Source organism: Acromyrmex echinatior, chromosome 3 (genome assembly GCF_024713525.1).
Source record: "Acromyrmex echinatior isolate Ae372 chromosome 3, ASM2471352v2, whole genome shotgun sequence".
Taxonomy (NCBI): Eukaryota; Metazoa; Arthropoda; class Insecta; order Hymenoptera; family Formicidae; genus Acromyrmex; species Acromyrmex echinatior.
In genome coordinates, this window is record NC_141854.1 from 1,710,659 (window position 1) to 1,731,949 (window position 21,291).

General features: G+C 31.8%; 1 protein-coding gene across 1 annotated transcript in view; it reads right to left on the minus strand.

Moving 5' to 3' along the window:
* The window catches only part of MESR6 (misexpression suppressor of ras 6), a 697,505-nt gene that overhangs the window by 146,706 nt on the left and 529,508 nt on the right, over positions 1-21,291 (minus strand). The window lies entirely within an intron of this gene.

Below are 21,291 nucleotides of genomic sequence, written 5' to 3' on the forward strand. Positions count from 1 at the left end.
AAGTCAAATTTTTACATATACGTAAACATTGCCTGCCAAAAGTCCCGGGCCATCTGAATAATTTTTGAATAGTTTGAGATACATAGAATTAAAATTTACAGGAATACAATGGGATCGTAAAATCTATCGTTGAACTTCAAAAACACTCACTTTAACATTCCCGGGGAGAAGAGAAAAAAGGGGTTAAAAATCTTAAATGGCATGTGAGATCGAGTAAAGGGCTCGTTTAAGATTAAAGATGAGCTAAGATGAGCGCGTGCTTACACACACACACACACACACACGCGCGCGCGCGCGCGCACACACACACACACACACACACACACACACACACGCACGCACGCACGCACGCACGCACGCACACACATATATAAAACAACAGTAAATAATCGTGCAAAAGTTTATTTGACTCTATTTACCGTTTATAAGTTATTAACTTAAAACTGAAGAAAAATACGATCATTTTGCTGTATAAAATTGTTATAAATCAAATTATTAATTTTGTTTTTTTTTTAAAATAAAATTAATTTGTTTTTTTATTTCACAAGATATATATTCACGGTTTGATATTAATTTTTTTTTAATAATAATGTTTTCATATTAGCTTATTTTGACTGATTGTTTGACTATGGCTTTTAGAGCTGATGTTGCGTAATATAGTTAAAGCATCCTAATTAAAGATGATGGAAATATTAAGAACAAATCTATATAAGATGCTCTTAAAATATTTCATGTGTTATTAATACTGGGTGTTCTATATAGAAAGTATCTTAATACAGAGGATAAAAATCAAATATCTCTGAGCAAGAGATGAAATTATTTCTATACGCAATGAGAAAAATTTCTGATTAAAAACAAATTAGTAAGATTCTGATTATGTTAATCAGAATTTCCGGTCATTATAATTGGATAGTTGATTAATTGTTAACTAAAATGATCGTAGATTTAACCAGGAAATTCTGATCCATTCATTTTCAATAAAAAATTTTTTCAGTGCAGATTTATTTTATTTCTAAAGGAATATTATATTGTTTAGAATTTTTTTCTAAGTTTTTAAAGAATAATGTATCTTCTTTGCATCATTACATAAATTCAAATGATTCGTACTCCAGTTTACGCAATATTGTTTCCGTTGTTATGTTTAATATTATTTCAGAAGAAATTACTTTAATTTTCATGCTATACTTTTCGGCTTACCTTATATATGATACGTATATATCCAATTAAGTGCGGCAACTTTCAAAGCACATTCAATGTCGCTGAGAGAATCCATAGAATATAATTACACTTATATTTGTAATGGGGGACAGAATTTTTCTGGGATAGTTAATCGATCACTGTCGTGCCATTAATAACCCATAATATCGTTAAGTCTTCTACTTGGCGTGTACAGAGTGAATGCACTAGCGACGTAATCAGTGTACGTTGTATTACGCACCTTCGTTTATTGGCGCACACGAACGCTGATAGGTGGCAAGAACTCGGGGTGGCAGTAAAATTAACGACGTTGATTTGCAAACTCGTGAGCATGTTTTATAATATACAATGTCATATATGGCGAACGTGCGCACAGTAGCACTCGATGTCGCAAAAGCATCAGTTTTTTGCGTGCTATCAATCGATCATCTACTATATATATGACAGATAAATTACTAAATAAACAGCATCGATGGTGAAACTGTTAGAATCATTGATATTTAAGCTGATTCGATAGATATCTATGAGCAATCAGCTCAGATGAATGATAATTGCATAAAACTTCTCAAATAGATAATGATTCGTACAAGCTAAAAGAAAATTGCAAAACGATAAATATCTATCTCATTTGTAAATCGAGATCTTGGATTGGATCCTATTACTTCATTATAACTTTACATTATAACTTTACAGGACATATGAACTAGAATATTTAAATGTAGCTATTCCATCATTTATCAAATTCAGAAAACAAAAATAATTCTTAATTTTTAAATGTTATAACTCATAAAATAATCATGACGCATGTAATGTGCAAGTTCTACTAAATGATTGTATAAATTATATAATTTGTAATTTATAGAGAGAAACATATACAGAAAAACATATACTATTCTTGCCAATCATTTATATTCCATATATTTATATTTATATTGTATAATTTATGGATTTTATTTACATTTAAGTACTACGAGAGACAATTATTTAATTGTCTCTCGTAATTATTACTTAAAAATCTCAATTATATATTTTTACGTCATATATTCTATGAATATAACTGATGTTTATAAAATTAAAAATATGATACAGACGTGTTAATAATTATTGCACTTCGTTACAATAATCATTGCAGGAAGGAGATCTTCTCCTTCTCGTAAAAAGTATATAAGATATGCACATTGTTGCATTTTGCGTGAGCTCACATGCTTCTACGTATGATAGACTTAAGATAGTACTGAGAAACTTGAAATGCATATTATGTATGATAAGAACATGTTTCCTTCGAGCGGATAAAACGATTGCTGCTGATGAACGATAAAAATTATAACTGAGCGCACGTGCAGTAACACGATACACGAATATATCGACAATGTAGTGTGCAGCGCAGCATAATAATATTATATGAAACATTATCCTGAAAATTTAATCATATCTACAAATAAAACGCAACAATGGTTATTTAATGTAGTTAAAAACTATATTACATAATATATTTAGAATTACAATGTGAACATAGAAAGAACGCAGAATTTTGTAAAAATATCTAATAGTTAATTTAATTAAAAACTTAGATACAAATCTGAAAATAAGTTTGTTGAATCATCAGAATAATTAAAACGCTTGTATCAATTATTAAAATGCCAAAACTTTTTACAGTATTGTCTTCAAGTTGATCCTACATAATTATTTTAGTTCAATAAAAAATCTTCAGATTTCTATCCAGCTAAATTTTTAAACACCGTAAGCAATAAAAAATATTATATTTCAGATTATACCAAAGACTTCATTCATGAAATTTTCACACACATACAGAATATTTTTAAAAAATATATTTATAAACTCCATTATTTTTAAAATTAAGTGCAATTTTATCAAATAATGTGTTTTGATATATTTTTTTATAAATATAATTTCTCTTGTATTAATTAGACAATAAAATAAATATAATCTCTTCTGAAAAAAGATACTTTTTGAAAGACCACATGACAAAAAAAAAGAAAGAAATTTATTAGTAAAAAAAAACTTAATGCCAAAATTTAATTAACTTGTTTACTATATTAGTGTAATAGTGTCATTACAAGCGTACACTTTTTTAAAAAATATTTCATTATTAATTGTAATAAAATTACTTGAAGTACCTATGGAAAATCTTTGTCTTTTTACGTGAAAATATCAGTTAGATTATTTACAATGAAAAAGCAATGATAACTAACAATTTCAAAAATTCTTTCTTAACATTATGTATCGTCTTCGTCATCCTATCAAACGATGGTGCGTAAAAATTGAGATAACAACTATTTTTCCTGATCCTAATTTTTGTGTATCAAGCTGCAATGTTCGTACATTGATGTTTATCGACGATTCTCAGAAATTTTGCACAATATATCGTTATTGTCCAAAGTGTTCATTGGGCTTTAGTGAGCGATAAGACGCAAACGGTAGCTCACAGACCCCGGTTGCAGCGAGTGGATTTGCAACAACGATAACGAGGGGATGCTCGGAAGTGCCGATGCATTCCACGATACTCGCACGAGCAAGGAAGAAATAGCGAGAAAGACGAGATTGAGAGAAAAAGGGGGAGTAGAGAAGATAGAGAGGCGCGAAGAAAGAAGCGCGAGAAAGAGAGCGAGACGAAAGAGGGCGCCGGGAAAAGGAAGAGAGAAAATCCCTTGTATGCATTCGTGTAACACTTTACCATGAAGCGATTGCACAAGTGGGAACGCGACCCCCATAAACCACCGTCGACCCCGCTTCTTCCACAATGTGAGAGTAGAGGGCTCCTTATTACCGTCGGCTTGGCGAGAAAATCAAGAAGCCACGAGTATGTCGGCATCGACATACCTTCCCTCTCGAGACGGAGATTTGATAAATCTTTGAAAGAAATCATGGGAAAACGACGATGACTCTTTACAAATACTTTTAAAGTATCGTAACGTTGCACTTATATATTCGAAATGAAATTTTGACACAGAATATTTATGTGCATTCGTAATCAAATTATTTGCAGAACGTTCATGTTTTATGTTCGAAAGGGGAATTAGGAAAATACATTATGGCAGTTGACGATAAAATTAAAAACAAATATTTTTAACAATGTAAGAAATTGAAAAGAGTGATATAAAAAGGAGATAATAAAGTATAGGAATATTATTGTGTGATTAGAAGAAACAACTAATGTTTATAGAAAGTTGATACATTGCTTTAAATTTAGAGGGTAAACGTAAAGTTTGAAGAGAGTTACAGAAAGCGTGAATGTTATGTATAAAAATAGTAACAACAAGCGTCGATAGAAATATAAATAAAGATAAAAATAAAGTTAAAAGCTCTATAAATCCATGAGAATAAAATTCAATGTACCCATAGATGTAAAACGAAGCTTGTAAAACTGAATCGATAGGTTTCAGTTTTGAAATCGAGATATCAAGCTGCGCAAAATGTGTCTAGATGCTATAAAATGATATCCGAGACGTGAGTACCACTCCTGGAGACGATGAATGAGACTGTTATGCGGGTGTGTCGAATATTTCACATAACTAAAGATCGTAGCAAAGTCGTATATCAAATTTCGATTTGTTTTAACGACACGTTGCATAATATATTGTGTGTGAACATACCTTATTTCTTTATACAATACATTGTAGATATGGAAACTTGATTTTCTGTGTATTGACCATGACAACAGTTTGTAACACAAATTATAACATCTATAAATATGCAATACATTTTTAAAATATCTTTTTCGCGAACACTTAAGAATAAATGTTTTTAAATATTGTATATATCTATAAAAGATCTCATTTGTTTATTAAATTTTGTCAAAAATAAAACTTTCAACGCACGTTAAATATATTATATTTGTATGTATCGATACATTTATCCTGATTTCACGTCGTTATCAAAGTGCTCATTCGCGTAAGGTGAAGGAATCTGAAAGAAACTTTAAATTGTTTTTTTCTTCCGCCGCGATGAAATGAGGCGTGGCAATGAAAGGATTTATCTAAATATCGATTAGTATTTTCAATAAATCGCGATACTATCGTGACTTAAAAATTTTTTTTAATTAAGTGAAATATTCAATGCACTCGCGTAATAGTATCATTTATCGTTCATGCTTCGCAATCTCTTCGTTTTTGACGATATATCAATTACATAGTTATGTCAATGCATGAATGTCGATTGTGAGATCAGATATTAAGTTGAATTTTGTAATTAGAAGTGTCTTGTACGAGAGAAGAAATTATCTTTTATATATATTTTTATTTATCATAGAATAAAACAAACGCTTTAAAATCCATTAAAATTCACTGATATAGAAATCTGTCTGTTTTTCAATAATTTATATTTAAAAATTATTTCATTCCTTTAATTAAAAATAATGTTAGTTGCTGCAAAGTTAAAAAATATGAAAAACTTTAAAATTGCAACTGAATAGATTCTATTGTAGAAAAAATATTTTCAATTATTGTACAAGTATAATTGTATGTTTAATATCCAAAACTGTAAAAAGAAAGGAAACAATGTTTACTCAAACACATACACATAGAAAAAAAATTATGAATTGAAATCAAGTCAAAGAAGTGTGAATAATACATTTTTAAATAATTTATTAACAAATTACTGTAATATGAACATATTTTAATTATCATTTCTTATCGTTAATCTATAAAATTTATACCATATTTATTTATACTCAATTAAGATCTAATTAAGGAATACACGTAACATTAAACATACTCAATATGCTTTTAGTATTTTTAATTAAATAAAAATTAATAAATCTCAATTATCATTTTCATCAATCCTAAGAATAAATAAGATTCTATTTTGCTACTTAGATAAAGCTAAATAAAATAATACCAGATAAGTTACTAGATAAAAAATAATTTTTACGAAATCTTAATTATGACGTGCGGTGGTTACCGTTACTGCGAATATTAATCCTTTGCTATCCAATAAGCAGATCTATCGACGACCATGCAAGCGTGGCCTTTGATGACCACACAAGTATCGCAATTAAGTCTGCCTCATGGTCTGCCAAGTTGATGTAGCGCGTATGCATCGGTCCCACACTATCGTCATTATTATTGTGGCCGTTGTACGCCAGTCACAGTGGCGCGAGAAAAACAGTCTTCCCGCGACTTTTCGTGCGATCGTAGGTATCCCATATCGCGAGCGTGGAGATATCCCATATCACAGCTTAGTCTGACGTTAACGAGCGTTATGACACACTGAAATTATGTTGAAAGATCACTGATTTTGCGGCGCACACGAGCTCGTGAAACGTATGTCTTATACGTTTCTATCCGCGGCGTGCACACTTAGCGACTTAATCGGCTTTTTCATTATTTTCAAGACCCCGGGGCGACCTACACGCGTGTTTACATGCTAGGGCGGTATTGAATATATGCTTATACATACATAAATACGTATACATATATATATATATATATATATATATATACATACACATATATATATATAATATATATGTGTGTGTATGTATGTATAAAAGTATAGGCATCATTGAACGTCAACGAACCAAGATAGAGCATGCAACATCGTCCAGGAGACAGATGCCGCCATTGTAATGCAAATTAGATTTTATCGTAACATTTCGCAGTGCTACTTCGCGATATCGTATTGCAACACGGCGGGACCATTAAATAGTTCTTGGGTAGCACAGCGCGCGCCTTCGCACACACCCGACCTTTCCGTCCAAGTGTCGTGTGAAACGCGCGATCGTTTCCTGAAATTATGCAGCATTCGAATTGGGGAATACATCGTCGACACTAATTAAAATCGCCGCGGCTAGGGCACTTAATAAGACGCATGTGTAACTTTTATGGTAATTTTATTGAAAACTTTACAAATTACAATAAAATTTTTTACAAATTTATTATAATTTTTATTTAAAAAGTAAGACAATTAGACTAAGAATTAGAATTCTCAAATAATTTTTTTAAATACTTACATTTATATTCTTCTTCGTAAATCCAAAATAATACATATAATTCTAAAAAAAAAAAATTTATTTTTTAAGTATACAAGATAATTGTCTTGTGTATTTAAAATTCAACAATTTCATTGTAATAGAAGTGATCTCAATAAATATTTGATGAATATTCCGTAAAGGAAACATTAAATGAGTTTTATTTTGCATTAAGATCATCATCTTATCGTTTATAAATCATAGTATTATGAATGGATAACGATTAAATTCACAATAGTGATTTTCGAGATTCACGAGAGTATACTTCTAATACGGATTATGAAACAGTTATGTAATGATCATAAGGCGTGGTTCATTGACATGTGAAGTATGCAATTAGCGCCTCTGTTATAGTAATCTCGCATAAGAAGCGATAATTAACACTCAGCGGTTGACAAATTAGTCAACGCTGTTCACGATTACTCGTTCAATGATTAATTGTCTACTGATTTTTCAGAGGTGTAGAGCAGAAACGAATCGCTTCATTGAACGCCTACGGGTATAATCGAGGGTTTTATAATCTTCTTACCATATGCATCCATTACCTTCATTTTCAACTTCACTATACTAACTTCATAATGTATGACAGATATCCATTTATTATTGTAGTGGATATAATTACATTTAATGGATAGCATTAATGGATTGCAAAATTATTTCTTGGATTTTAACATAAATTAAAAAATAAGTTTCGATTTAAGTTTTAAATAAAATTTGATTAGTAATAAAAAAAAACCATAATATTCTATTTTAATCGAAGATATTAAGAAAGCTTATATTTCAACCATTTGACAGATTATTGTCAACGCGCTGTGTAACATTCATATTTTAATCAGTCAGCATGACGTCAGAATTGCAAGACGCGATTGTTAAAAGATCATTGGTTTATCACCATATCATCATCTCATGTATGGATCTTACAATTCGCAACTTACGTTCATGTTGTTGCATTGAGTTTTCATATCGTGATACCGGCGCGAGACTGCAACAATTTATACTTGTCAGATCCGTATGTATATATCTTGAAAACTGAGTGGCAAATAACAAGCTTTACTTTTTGCTTTATTTCGAATTCTATCATCAAAAATCACTCTTATAGTTATCACCTTATGAATTTAAATTATCTGTATAAAAATGTACGTAATATTTAAAAAAAAAACTATATTAATTGTAAAAATATAGGATTAAAATAAGGTAAATAAAGAGAATAAATAAAATAATAAAGAAAGTATACAAAAAACAAATATCTTATCATTAACAAATATATCAAGTGTTTAATATAATATATAAAAAAATAATACTCGTACAAATAGGAATGCGATTTTAGATGCCAGAGCGTTCGTTTATTAATGTCATCTCTGAAGACATTTCCTCTCTTGAAAGTAGAGAATTGCCATTTGACAAAAATGGTATTGAATCGGCGGAGCGACTGTGTTCGCTGCGTGCAGTAAATCGCGTTCGGGTGCAAAAAGTGTACGATCGAAAATGATTGTCCAGCATCGAATAGCCCCGTTATAAAATTCCTGCGTCTCATACGCGTTTGTATTACGCGATGCAATTCGATAAAAATTTTTATGTTTTTCTCGATATGCCTCGTAGGCCGATCGAGTCTTCGTGTTCGATAATACAAATCCATTACGCTGGCCGTTTGCGTTACACATGAACATCCATCGTGTCGACTCGTAGTCGATAAGAAACGTGCGGCGCGCGCGTCTCGGAGCCGGTCGCTTATTAATATCAGCTCGCGATCACGCTCATCGTTTTGCGCGGGAACAGATGGAGATATTTAAATGCCAATACTTCTGGTAGATACGCCGACAGCTTCTTTACGATCGGTCGTTAGAACCGATGTAACGTAGGTACACGCGTATATCCGGTGTTTACGACTTCTTCTTCTTCTTCTCGAATGTCTTCTTACTGGGTTACACACTGAGACGCTTGATCTTTTTTTTTTCCTCCATCGCGTCGCACTCGTGGACACCGATCGATGTATATAAGACCACATATTCGTTTACTCGAAATTAGATCTTATTTCGTTAAAAAGAAGAAACTAATGGTTGAGAAAGAAAAGGAATTAAGGCATGACATGAGAGACCTCTTCATTTCGGCGTTAATTAAGCAACACACAAACGCAGACGCACAAGATTTTAATAATTATCTTTTTAATAAAAAAGTGCGGTTTATCGAAAAATAATAATTTGTAATAATTTTTCACAAATACATATTCAATTGTTTAATATATTTGATAAATACATATTTCAAAAAAGAAAAATAGGTAAGACGTTCTAGAGAGAGATATAAATAAATGATAAAGATTTAATATTAATACTAGCTGAGTGATTAAATGTTGAACCTTTGAGTGCTAGATTAAAATAATTTTTGAACATTTTGTACGTCAAATAAATCAGAAATTTATAAATGACATATACATTTGGCAATTAGAAATTATAACGTAACACTAAGATAACGTATTTAATCATGTTACGTAACATTAATCTTTTTCGATATTAGAAGGTAGGAAGAATAAAAAAATCGTGCCTTGACGGTTACGAAGTTTGTTCGTGTTCATATGAGAGGCTCTTGTAAGCCTACATTGTGCTTCTTTGAAGTCATCACTCGTTTCCAGTAGCAGCAAAGTCGACGAGCGAGGTCAGTGGATAATTTATGGGGCCGTATGTCTCAGGATATCGACGATACCCCGAAGGGGCTCTTCGTAGATTTTATGACTCACGGGATTGTGTGCTGGGTCCTGTTGTTAGCGAGTCGATGGTCCACACCATTCTCGACGACTCGTTCTCGGCATTCAACAATTTTCACGATCCGAAAATTGCGACGTCCTCGTAAATTACGTATTACCTATTATCTCGCGTGTACTTTCTTCTCCATTCCTTTCATTAAGTATTACGACATCTCCAAGAGAAACTGACTTAAACCATTTTTACGCTCGAATATTTCGATGCGTTATTTTGAAAGATGTCGAATAAAGTGATATGTCAATAACGATTTATATGAAATGTATCAGAAGTGCTAAACTTCCTCTTGATTATAGATGCACGATTTGAGAAATTTCAGATCAAGTTTCTCTTTGGAGGAAAATTAGACAACAGGAATTTTCATTTCTTGTATCTTTTTTATTTCCGAAAATTATATTTATTTTTTAGAAAATGCCAATATTATCATTATCGTATAAATATTCCAGTCTTATCATTATAGATATATTTAAGTCATAAAATCAAATCGTACTTATGCAAATAATCGTGAATTCAATCATGCGCAATACGATGTAAAGATACATAATATTCGCTTATCGGTTTTGTTATAGAAATGGTTGCTGCTGCGTTCTGCACGAATTCTTCCTACACTTTATAATTTCGAAACCGTTTCGAATTCCCTTCTCGATGAACAAGTGAATAAATTAAAATAGGCTGTGCCCGTTGCACTTATACAATCGTAACGGAGCTGCTTTTATCGACTTTATTGACGTAGAAGGATTCGTAGAAATGTAAGGGTATGAATAAGGCTACACCATTATTACTCATTACCGCCGACGTTACTCATTAATAACGCTCCAGTACGCATTATTACATACCACACGCTTCTCCGTAGTGCAGTGCAATGTGCAATGCCGCGTGATTATGCAACCGTAGCTTTGTAATATTTTTCCGCGGTGGCCTAAGCGCACGTAGCGTTATTACATTCGAGAAAGACCGTAATTCGCCGAATAGGAAAGCAATTTGCAGAAGACCTCGACGATGTTAATCGACGAAACTCATCGGGCGTACTCTCTCGCGCATTTCTTTTTCAAGAATCGCGTAGATTGAAACGCAGCAAGTTTTACACGGCTTACTAATTACAGGAAGGCGATGCCGTCTGGCTTGGAAAGGTCACGAAACGTTAAGCCCTATTATCACCAAGTTTGGTCTCGTAAATTAAGTCTGAGGGACGTAGTTATGTATTTTTATAACTAATTGTTAAAGTAATTTATCTAGTTATATAAGATCATGTTCGACGAAAGAATTGTTTATCTCGAGAAGAAACTTGTTTGAAATTTTTTAACAATATCTGTAGCTTATCTACCCTTTTTTTTAATTATTTTTGAATTTATTATTTTTCAAATCAATGGATAGGTATATTGAATATAAGAATTATTTGACAAACTAATAATAAAATTTAATATCTTTTATATTTGTGTTAAAATCGATCTTTGTTAAAATTTTAGTCTTAGATTTTTAACATAAATCAATTTAATATGTATAATGTGATTATGTTATTTAAGCATTTTATGTTAACTCTCAGTGCTTTCTTAGTGTTAAAACATTTATGAGTATCTAAGCGAACGAGTAACGTAAAATAATGTATTTTGAACCATCAATTCTAAGCTAAATGAATAAAATGTGTTACTTTCACATAGAAAAAATATGCTACAATTTGTTTACAAATTGTATTACACTTTTCGTACTAATTTTTATTTGTGTTACTTTGTTAAATCGATACAAAATTTTCAACTGCGTATGTGCGCATTTTAATTTATCACTCAATTCACGTGTAAGACAATATCGAACAAAATCAAACCTCTCTCTGATATGAGAAATTGAAATTCTTCTGAAATTCTTCTTTCCAACGTTATTTCATTAAACAAGAAATGTTTCTTCCATTCGTTTTATGATTGCGGTATACGTATAAAGCATGCTCTGCAACGTGTGCGAGAAATGAAAAAGTACCTTTAGATACATCATCATATACAACGACCAACCGAGATGACGTACGTATCCTTCTCTGAAACTCAATAATTAGTCGATTAAGCATTGAAGAATGATGAGGAAGTACAATCCCATCGGATTGACGAGCGTACGTTAACGCAGTGCGCCGCGCCGCCGTGCCGGTGTGAATTGTGACCTCTGTCTTCCACTACAAAACGTCAATGTACGCTATATCGTTAACATGCCTCTTTGTTTAATTAATTCCGAGCTACTCGAGAACCCTTGCACGTTCACTCGTGGGTACGTACATACTCGATGTCCCGTGCCGTAGCATCAGGTTCGTGTACCTGTATTACGCAGCACCATCAACGTTCGCACGCTAGTTCAGCTCGCGAGGTGTGCATTCTCTTATATACAGGGTGCTCGAAAATTGATATCATCTCGTACATTAATGAAACGTATAGAGAAATTTAAATGTATAACATTTCAGCCAGTGACGATGATTAATCGTTAATGATTCAACGTTTATATTGTCAGATACGATATATTATTCCTCATAGAATATAAAAATTTTCAAAAATTAATTTCCAAGTCCACAAAGTATCTTCATTATTGTCGTAATATTTAATTACATTTTGTTCATCATTGCATCGTAAAAACATAATTTTTTCAAATTATTATTTCAGAATCAGAGAATGTGTGATTTGAAAATAGAAAAGATAATATTTTAAATTAAACTGAAAATTAGTTTTTAGTTAAATTTTGAAAACTATTAAATATTTACGAGAGTTACTTCTTTAGAGCATAAACCTCGTATACACATATATATTAATTATGAGAAAATTTAATTCCATGAAACATTCATTTAATGGTCAGAAAACGGAGTGAATAAAATGGCATCATCTACTATGGGTTTTTACGTTCTATGATATTTCCGTGTAGCGATTTGCGGTCTATACACAATTCCGAGAGTACGTACTCTTCACTGCCTAATTTGGTCGGAATTCGGGACAGGACGTGGATCCGCTTGTGTTCCCGCACGTTTTTCAGGACGCACTTGTAAGAACTGCTCCAATGTTACCTTACGATTAAATCTAAATTGCTACAAGAAACAGCCGCGTCGGAATTACCTGTAATTATAGCAGCCACAAAAGTTTCAATTTCTCCCATGCGACGCGCGATTCAGCGATTCAGCGATTCTGATGCGATAAAACTCCCAGATCCCCGTAGCTTCTCGGAATGATAATTGTAAGAATTTAATCGGAATTAACTATACCAACAAAGATTAACTGCAATTATCACAATTGCAAGAGTATGTTTTCATAGTAAGAACTCCATAAATATCCACGTTAATTTAATGTTTACTCGGTCACTTGACACTGATTTGCATATAGAATACATCCGTTACATATAGCAATTAGGTAACATTTGTAAGATGCATGTTTCACGTAAATGAAAGACATCGAGAAAATTCAATGATGTTTCATGTTAATAATCTTGTTATGGTTTACATACTTTATTAAAACGAGTTAAAACTCTCTTATTCGTACTAATAACACTTATGCAGAGATTGTCAAAATATTTTCAAGCCTAGTGAATATTTAGTTTTCTTAACGTAAGAAACCAGAACATTCGACATTTTCACACTTGTTACCAATTATTCATTTTCATTTAGCTCCATTTAGTTTTTTCTTTTTTTTTTTTTTTTTTTTTTTGGAAAGAGAAAAAAGTGGTCTTTCTCGTTCAAACTCGTAACATCCTTTTTGCGCCACAAACTTTCTGCAGTGGTGCATGTACCGAGATGTAATGGAATTTGTTAGGAATTTAATTTCCCATTGCAACATTTCCGGGACGTCTGCCAGTAGTAATCGTTGCTTTGAGAACAAAAATTGTTAATATTTGCGAAATAGATTATAATATACTTATATATATTTATTAAAATTAAAATAAAAGTATTTTATTTCAGAATAGACGAAAGATGCTAATTATCAATTAATATAGCACAGTAATAACATTAAATCATTACTTAAAACTTAAATAATGGCACGTACGTTGATTACAAAATTATGCTCATAATGTAATAAATTGTCAATATAATCATTATTATGTTAAAATTTATAAACATATTCTTGGTTTATAATAATATATATTTAAATAATATTCATATATTTATATCTATAATTTTTTCTTGCCAAAAATAAATCTTTCGAAAAAAATCAGTTGACAAATTTTATTAATTTTGTCAATTTATTAATTTTATTAATTTAAATCAAAGGAATATATTTCGTAAAAAGGAAGAAAATTAATTAATTAAAAGATATGATTGTATTATGTGTCAGCTGTTTTCTCCCGATTTCTTTAATTTCAGTATTTTTTTACATTTTTTTTTTCAAAATTACTTTCCTTATGTCACACTGAAAGTCATAATTTAACATTTAAATTGAATGAAAACAAATAAGTCGCAACTTTAGAATGTTTATGTACTGCATGTACCAACTGCTGTTTTTATCAACCTGCTCCTCTCTGCTTTTGCTTTCTCTCCTTTTTCTTTATTTTTAAATTTTATTTCTTTTCGCCGTTATTTTTGTTGTTCCACCTGTACAACATATTAGAACGGACGGCACAATTAAAAGAAAAACAGACGGATGGGAACACCACAAACGTAGGGTGACGAGGAGTTTTGTTATGTCTGGAACGTATTCCACCCTGAACTTTTGCAGTGTTGCATCTTAAAGAACATGTGTGGCACAATATAAGCGCGGTAGACGGATATGTATGTTCGTATGCCTGCCTCTCTTTCCATTCCTCCGTTCCTGCTCTAAGACCGTTCACCGTATGTGGATGACTTCGAGATTCCAGAAGAAAAAAAAGGGAGGAATAAATTATTTAAACACAGTGATGGGAGCGAGGGAGGATACAGCATCTTTAAAACCAACGGGCGTCCAGCTGGATTTTTGAAATGTTTATTCCGTCACGATGTTTCTTTCAGCATCCGTTCCTTTCTGTCTATATATTATAATATCATTTGATATGTCCATAAAATTTATAATTGATGCATATTGTTAACTGTGATTTTAAAACTTAGTTTAGTAATTTAGATATTTATAAAATTTTCGTATACATTCTTTGTTATATATTATACGACTTAACATGTGGATATGATAAGCTTTTTCAACAGAATTAAAAATGTTTTTATAGCAATATAATTATATGTGATAAATTATATCTATTCAAAACTTCTAGTTTAATTTTTAGTTTAATTCCGGTAATCTCCCGGGAAAAAAGATTTTATATATATTTATATGAAATTATATATATTTTTATATAATTATATGAAACATTTTTTCCATAAATTATATCTAATTGCAATAAAGTTAATTGCATCAAAATAATAACAAATATTTAATTAAAATTTAAGAACAAGAATTCAAGAATCTAAAATATCAATGCATGAATATAACATTATATTGACTTAAAACCACATGAATCAAAAGAAAATTTGGCATATCAATTGAAAATTAAAAATATCCAAAAAATTCCTTGAAGACAATAGAAACAGGTCTGTTGGCATTGTATTTTTAACACCCGTTATGTAGCAGGCATTCACGCATTACAGGCGGTATCCACCTGCCAGACTTGAACCGGTAACCCTATTCCTTCGATATCTGGAATCTACAACCCTCTCTCTAGACGAGGGAACGCTTTCTATTTTCGGGGCCCGGCCCCTAGAGGAAAGGGATCTCCTTGTAAAACGAAGTTTATGCATCCTACGAGCGCTAGCTACGAGTCCACGGCGAGTTAAGCCTCTTAAATCTCGGGGCAACGTTAGTTGCGCACCACACCATTGCACTTTCTTTCACTCGACGATTCTCCATATAAAGATCTCCTTTGAGATCTAAGAAACTTTTTCTCTAAGGAATAAGATAAGATTCATCAAATAATACGTCTAGTTCTTACGTGCGCGTAGAATGCAGATCGTTATAACAACAATTAATATTTCAGAAATTGTCATGGAAGTCTTCGTTTGCAACAGCGGCTCGTATACAAGTATGTGCTACGTGTAATTATTTTTTCTTCTTCATATGTAATGTTATTGAAGAAATAAGAAATACGCGGCGTGATTTCTCATAACTTTAAATCTTCTCAAATCTTTAAAAATAAAAAGAAGCTATTCATAAAACGTAGTATTTTTCTCTTAATATAAAAACATTTTATAATAAATTCTAGAAAAAAGTTACGTAAATAACAATTACATATTATAGGTAACAAATTTTTTGGGGAGTAAATAGGTTTTATGAAAAGCGAGACCCAGAATTGATTTATTAGTAATAAGAATATTTCGAAATTTGTATTACGACAGATATTTTATTTTCGAATAATTATACCATCACAAATAGGCAAAGGAATACCGACAGGAAGAATACGTCTTGAACCGATAAAGTGTCAGATCGTTTTCCGGTCGTTGGAGAGCTCTTCCGTCATCCCGAAATCGCCGATCGTCTACCAGGCGCTGTTGTTAGCACCGGGGAGGCTTTTACGATCTTGACTGAAGGTACGAAGAGAAAAGGGAGGGAATAAGAGAGGAAGGAGGGCGGAGAAAGAGAAGAGACGTACATAAGGGGACATTTCCGTGCTGTTGTTTGTATGCCGTTTGCAATAGCGGCTCGTATACGGTAACGACTCCTTCGTGTTTCCGGTATATGTGTTTCGCCATCTTCCTTTCGCTTCCACTCACTGGGATATCATTCCACGACGGCAGCATTTTTCGTGTCTGCATCTTAACTAGAGAGCTTTTCCATTTGACTAGATAGCTAACCTCTCACTGATTCTTACGACATTGTTTGCTTATTGACAATTGTTGCAATAGAAAAAGTCAAATATCAATTAAAGAAAACTGTGGCTTTATTATATAAATTGTATGAGAGTTTCATTAGATAAAACAAAAATTTATATGCAATGTGTAAAAGATATCAGAAATAAAAATTTAATCACTGAATTGCAAGCTTATATCGTGATAATAGGATAACAGGAGCGTGATAATGAGAAATTTAAATCTGAAAATAGCGTTTCATTTATAATTTTCGAAGATTTTGACCGTTGGAAAATATTTCATTAGAATGAATATTCATTAGAATATACATATAGGAAGGCATATTAATACGTCATAAAATATTCAAAATTCAGCATATTACCCTTATAGATTTTTTAGTAATTTTTAAATATTCTTGTATAAAATAGAATACAGAAATATAATTTAAATAATACATAATAATATCATACAGAGTGTTCCAAAACTGACAATAAATATTTTATAAACAGATTCTCTTTTTAACATTTTAAAACAAAAAGTCTAATACAAAAATCGAAACTGTGATAATTTTTAAATGGGAAAAATTTTAAAATTACGAATGAAGGTACTTCATGTCTTTGACAATAATCAAATTCAGCATGATTCACGCTGATAATCTTGTCACTTTTGAGCGCGCGAAAGTCTAGCCCGTCATTCATGATTATTCAATTATGTGTACATTATAAACATATGGATGCAAAATAATAAAAAAATTTAACGTAATAGTTTAACTTTGCTACTTCAGTTATCTATTCTCTTATTTATACATACCCATTCAACATTTAGGAAATATATTTTCGAATCTTAAAACTACAATAAATTAAATTAAAGCAAATTAAATTACATCTAAAAAAAATTGCAATCTGCAGTTTGAAACTTTATTTTTTCATTAACATAGTTGTTTGAATAATATAAAATATTGCTATATTTTATCTATCTTATTAAAATATATTATAAAAATTAAAATAATTTTAATAAATTAAAACTAAAAAGGAAAAAAAGTCAAAGTAAACACTATTTAATATTTTTGTAACTCATAAGCTCCATTATCTCTTTTAGTACTGAAATTGATATGTAATTACCGTACTTTACTATGTACCGTAAATTACTTTTTTATAAAATCTATTTATATACATATGATAGACTAAATAAATTTACAAGAAAATATAAAAGATAGTACAATTATAACAGTAATTATGCGCATCATCATAAAAATGCTGGTAAAAAATTGAGCCCGCACTATTTCAAACTCGTGTTTTTTAGTTAACGTATTTATATTCAGTGCTACAGTTATAAGCAATAAAATTTAGATATCTCTGTTGGATGTTTTACCATCTCACCAAATCCTTTTGGAGGTCCTTCACACGACATCAAACGCCCAGCCCCATCTATTTACACTTTATCTGTTGCACCGTGATGAAAACGCATTAGAGAGGCTGCAGCGGTAAAATCAACTTTGAAGAGTCTTAGAGACGAGATAAGTTTCCAAAAAGGCCGGTTTTGACGTGCCACTCTATCTCGGTGCGACGCGTATCGAAGATCGAAAGGGGATTTTTTTTTCTTATGTGTAGGTGCATCACCCGAGCGCGTTGCATGTGTATAAGTATATATATACATATATGTGAACGTAGGGAAAGAAAAAACTAACAAGAACCCTCGAAGTTCAGGTCAGTTTTGTGCCAGCTGCGTTACACTATTCATGGAACTACACACGTGACTGGCGCAATACTAGTAGCCTAGTAGATATTATACTTTTTCCATCTGTTGTGCGTACTTCGGAAAAGTGTGATGCTGGATTGAAGAGTATGGAACATAGAAGAAATAATTTGGTGCGTACAATCATATATAAATTAATAGATTGACTGTGTCAAATAACAGTGTTGTAAAGTTTCAATAAGAATAAGATATTTTTTATTGCGATGGTTATTGGATTATTATAGTTATTGTAGATTTTTTCGATTATTAGTACCCACTGCAAGAGGAAAATATTTAAATAATTATGTTATTGATTTACATAATCTCATTGAACGCTATGGAAAGTAAAAAACAAAGTTTTGTGTAGTACACATAATAAGAATTAATAATGAACGATTCTGATGATCCATGCCTATCTGTCGTAATTGGAAAAATATCTTAAGGGAAAGAAATTAACATTTTACAAGGATTTTTTGCGTGTTAGATGATGTAAAAGATAAGAGTCGCTCAGTTGCCTTGTTGTTCGGTGTTTTAATGACGTTATCTCTATAAAAGTATCTGGGAAATGCTAATGATTAATTCGCAGTTCTGGTTCCTAAGATGAATAGGTGCAACGTATATTCTCTCACACTGAGCACAATTAAAGCCTCTGTTAGAGCAAGCCACGCGGCTCTCAGCGATTCATGTGTGGTAATCATCATCATTATCTACCAATAACGTGCAATTAGACAAGTACTTGATTACAAGACATAACTTGGCAGGAGACAAATGTACCTACGTCTCCGTTACGAACTATATGTACATTCGCGTTGTGTAAGTACGATGTGTAGGACGTGCATAAGATATCATTGTACTAAATGTTTCTTAATCGTCTATTGCTGATTATGCTCAAGTAAAAAATATTGTTAATAAGTAAAATGTATATTGAATGTTTTATATGACGATTAATTTTCTCAAACAATTTATGAGAATAAAATTTATAAGGGATTTAAAATAAGGAAAATTTAATATATTAATTACCTAATATATTTTATTTGATACCTGAATAGTGCCGTGTTGCGTACTAAACATGCTATTACGAAATCAACCGAAACCTTCTTTGCACCTGCGAAAGACCCGTTGGTTTTTTGACACCCGCAAATCTGACCCTCTAACCAAAATCATTAGAAGTATAATAGCTGTGGGTCGGATATTCGGTTCCACAAAGTCGATTTTTTGATGAGATTTGCTCCGAAGCAGGTTTCAGGTAGGCACAATAGTCAGGTATCTAGAGAACGGTCCTATGCACACACTATGAAATCGAGCTGTGGAAACTTTAGGGGATACAGGTGTATATGCTTGAATTCTCAGTGAAGAAAAAGAATACTCCAAAAAAATTCCACAATACAAAGCCTCCGTTATAAAAGATATCGTAAGCCGTAATCGCATATCTTTCACCAGCGGATTGGTACTCTTAGATCGATCGGCTGCAACTCAAAAAAATCATTTATCGTCAGATAACTACACGTGTTGCATCATGAAACTGTGAACTTGAAACATGAAATTCATTCTTCTGTCTCAACAATGTCGAGCCATTATGGAGAAGTACCTGATTACAAGACGTATTTTTAAAAAGAGCCAAGTGACGCAACCATAATTCCGGAGACAAGAGAATCTCTCGTGCAACATTTTAATGAACTGGGAACGTTTTGCGTTTTACATTGTACGATTAAATTCGCACAAGCGGAAATTGTTAGCCGTAATGTCATAGCCGTTAAAACCAATCTTACTGTGAAAAATGTACGCGACAACTCAATTATCCGATTACCTTTGCCCACATCTGCTTTAATGGTATGAATTACGATTTCCGATTTGACACATAGTGAACGTCACTTTTTTCCCTCCGCGGTGTTAATAGAACCTCATTCTTTTGGCTCGCTTTCGTATCCATTAGCGACTCGACTGCGGGTTTTATTGACTTTGTGAAATACTCAGTGAATGAGCGGAAGATAAAGGAAATCGTAAAATCTGCTTTTACAACGTAGAACGCTCGTCTCGATGTGAATATCTAATTCACGACGCTTGTGCGACTTTCGATTGACCTTTCTGTACACCGTACTAGTAACGGCCGTTTGCGAAGAACGTAAGAATTGCGGACACGAGATGTAGGTGGCGAAATAATCGTGGGACATCATACCAGGAATTATTTATTGCTTTGAACGATCGTAAACTACGTTTCGTTGTCTAACGTCCACTATGACGCGACGTTCTGCTTTGTGCTATGTAGCACCGCCTACGTATGCATATGCAACGTAATGCACTTGATTAGCACATAAGTCACTGGATATTGTCAAAATAATTGTATTCAATATAAATTAATTACGCCATATATAATAATTTTAATAACATAACTGTTAAAATAATTCTATTTTATATCCTTGACGCTTGGTAAAAACTCTTAACAAAGCGGGAATAATTTAAGTTCTTATCGCGGATATTATATTTTTTGAAATTATTTGATATATTCAAGTTTTGAAGCGCTTTTATCTTTAAAAATATGATCTTCTTGCATATCATTCCAGATCACTTTGTTTCTTTGTTATTAAGACGGTATTTACTTAATTTTTTTATTGATATTTTCTTGTGATTCTTACATACATACATTGAAAAAAAAATTCTAAATCAAAGTAACTTTTTCATTGAATAGTTCTAAGTAAACATTTCTTTATTGCAAATAAATATATTCTAAATGTAAATATACTGTTACTTTTACAAGTAATATATGTTTACATTTAATAAATATTTACTTACAGTAAAAGAATGTGTTTGGAATTATTCAAGAAAAAATTATTTAGATTTAGAAATTTTTTTTCAGTGTATAT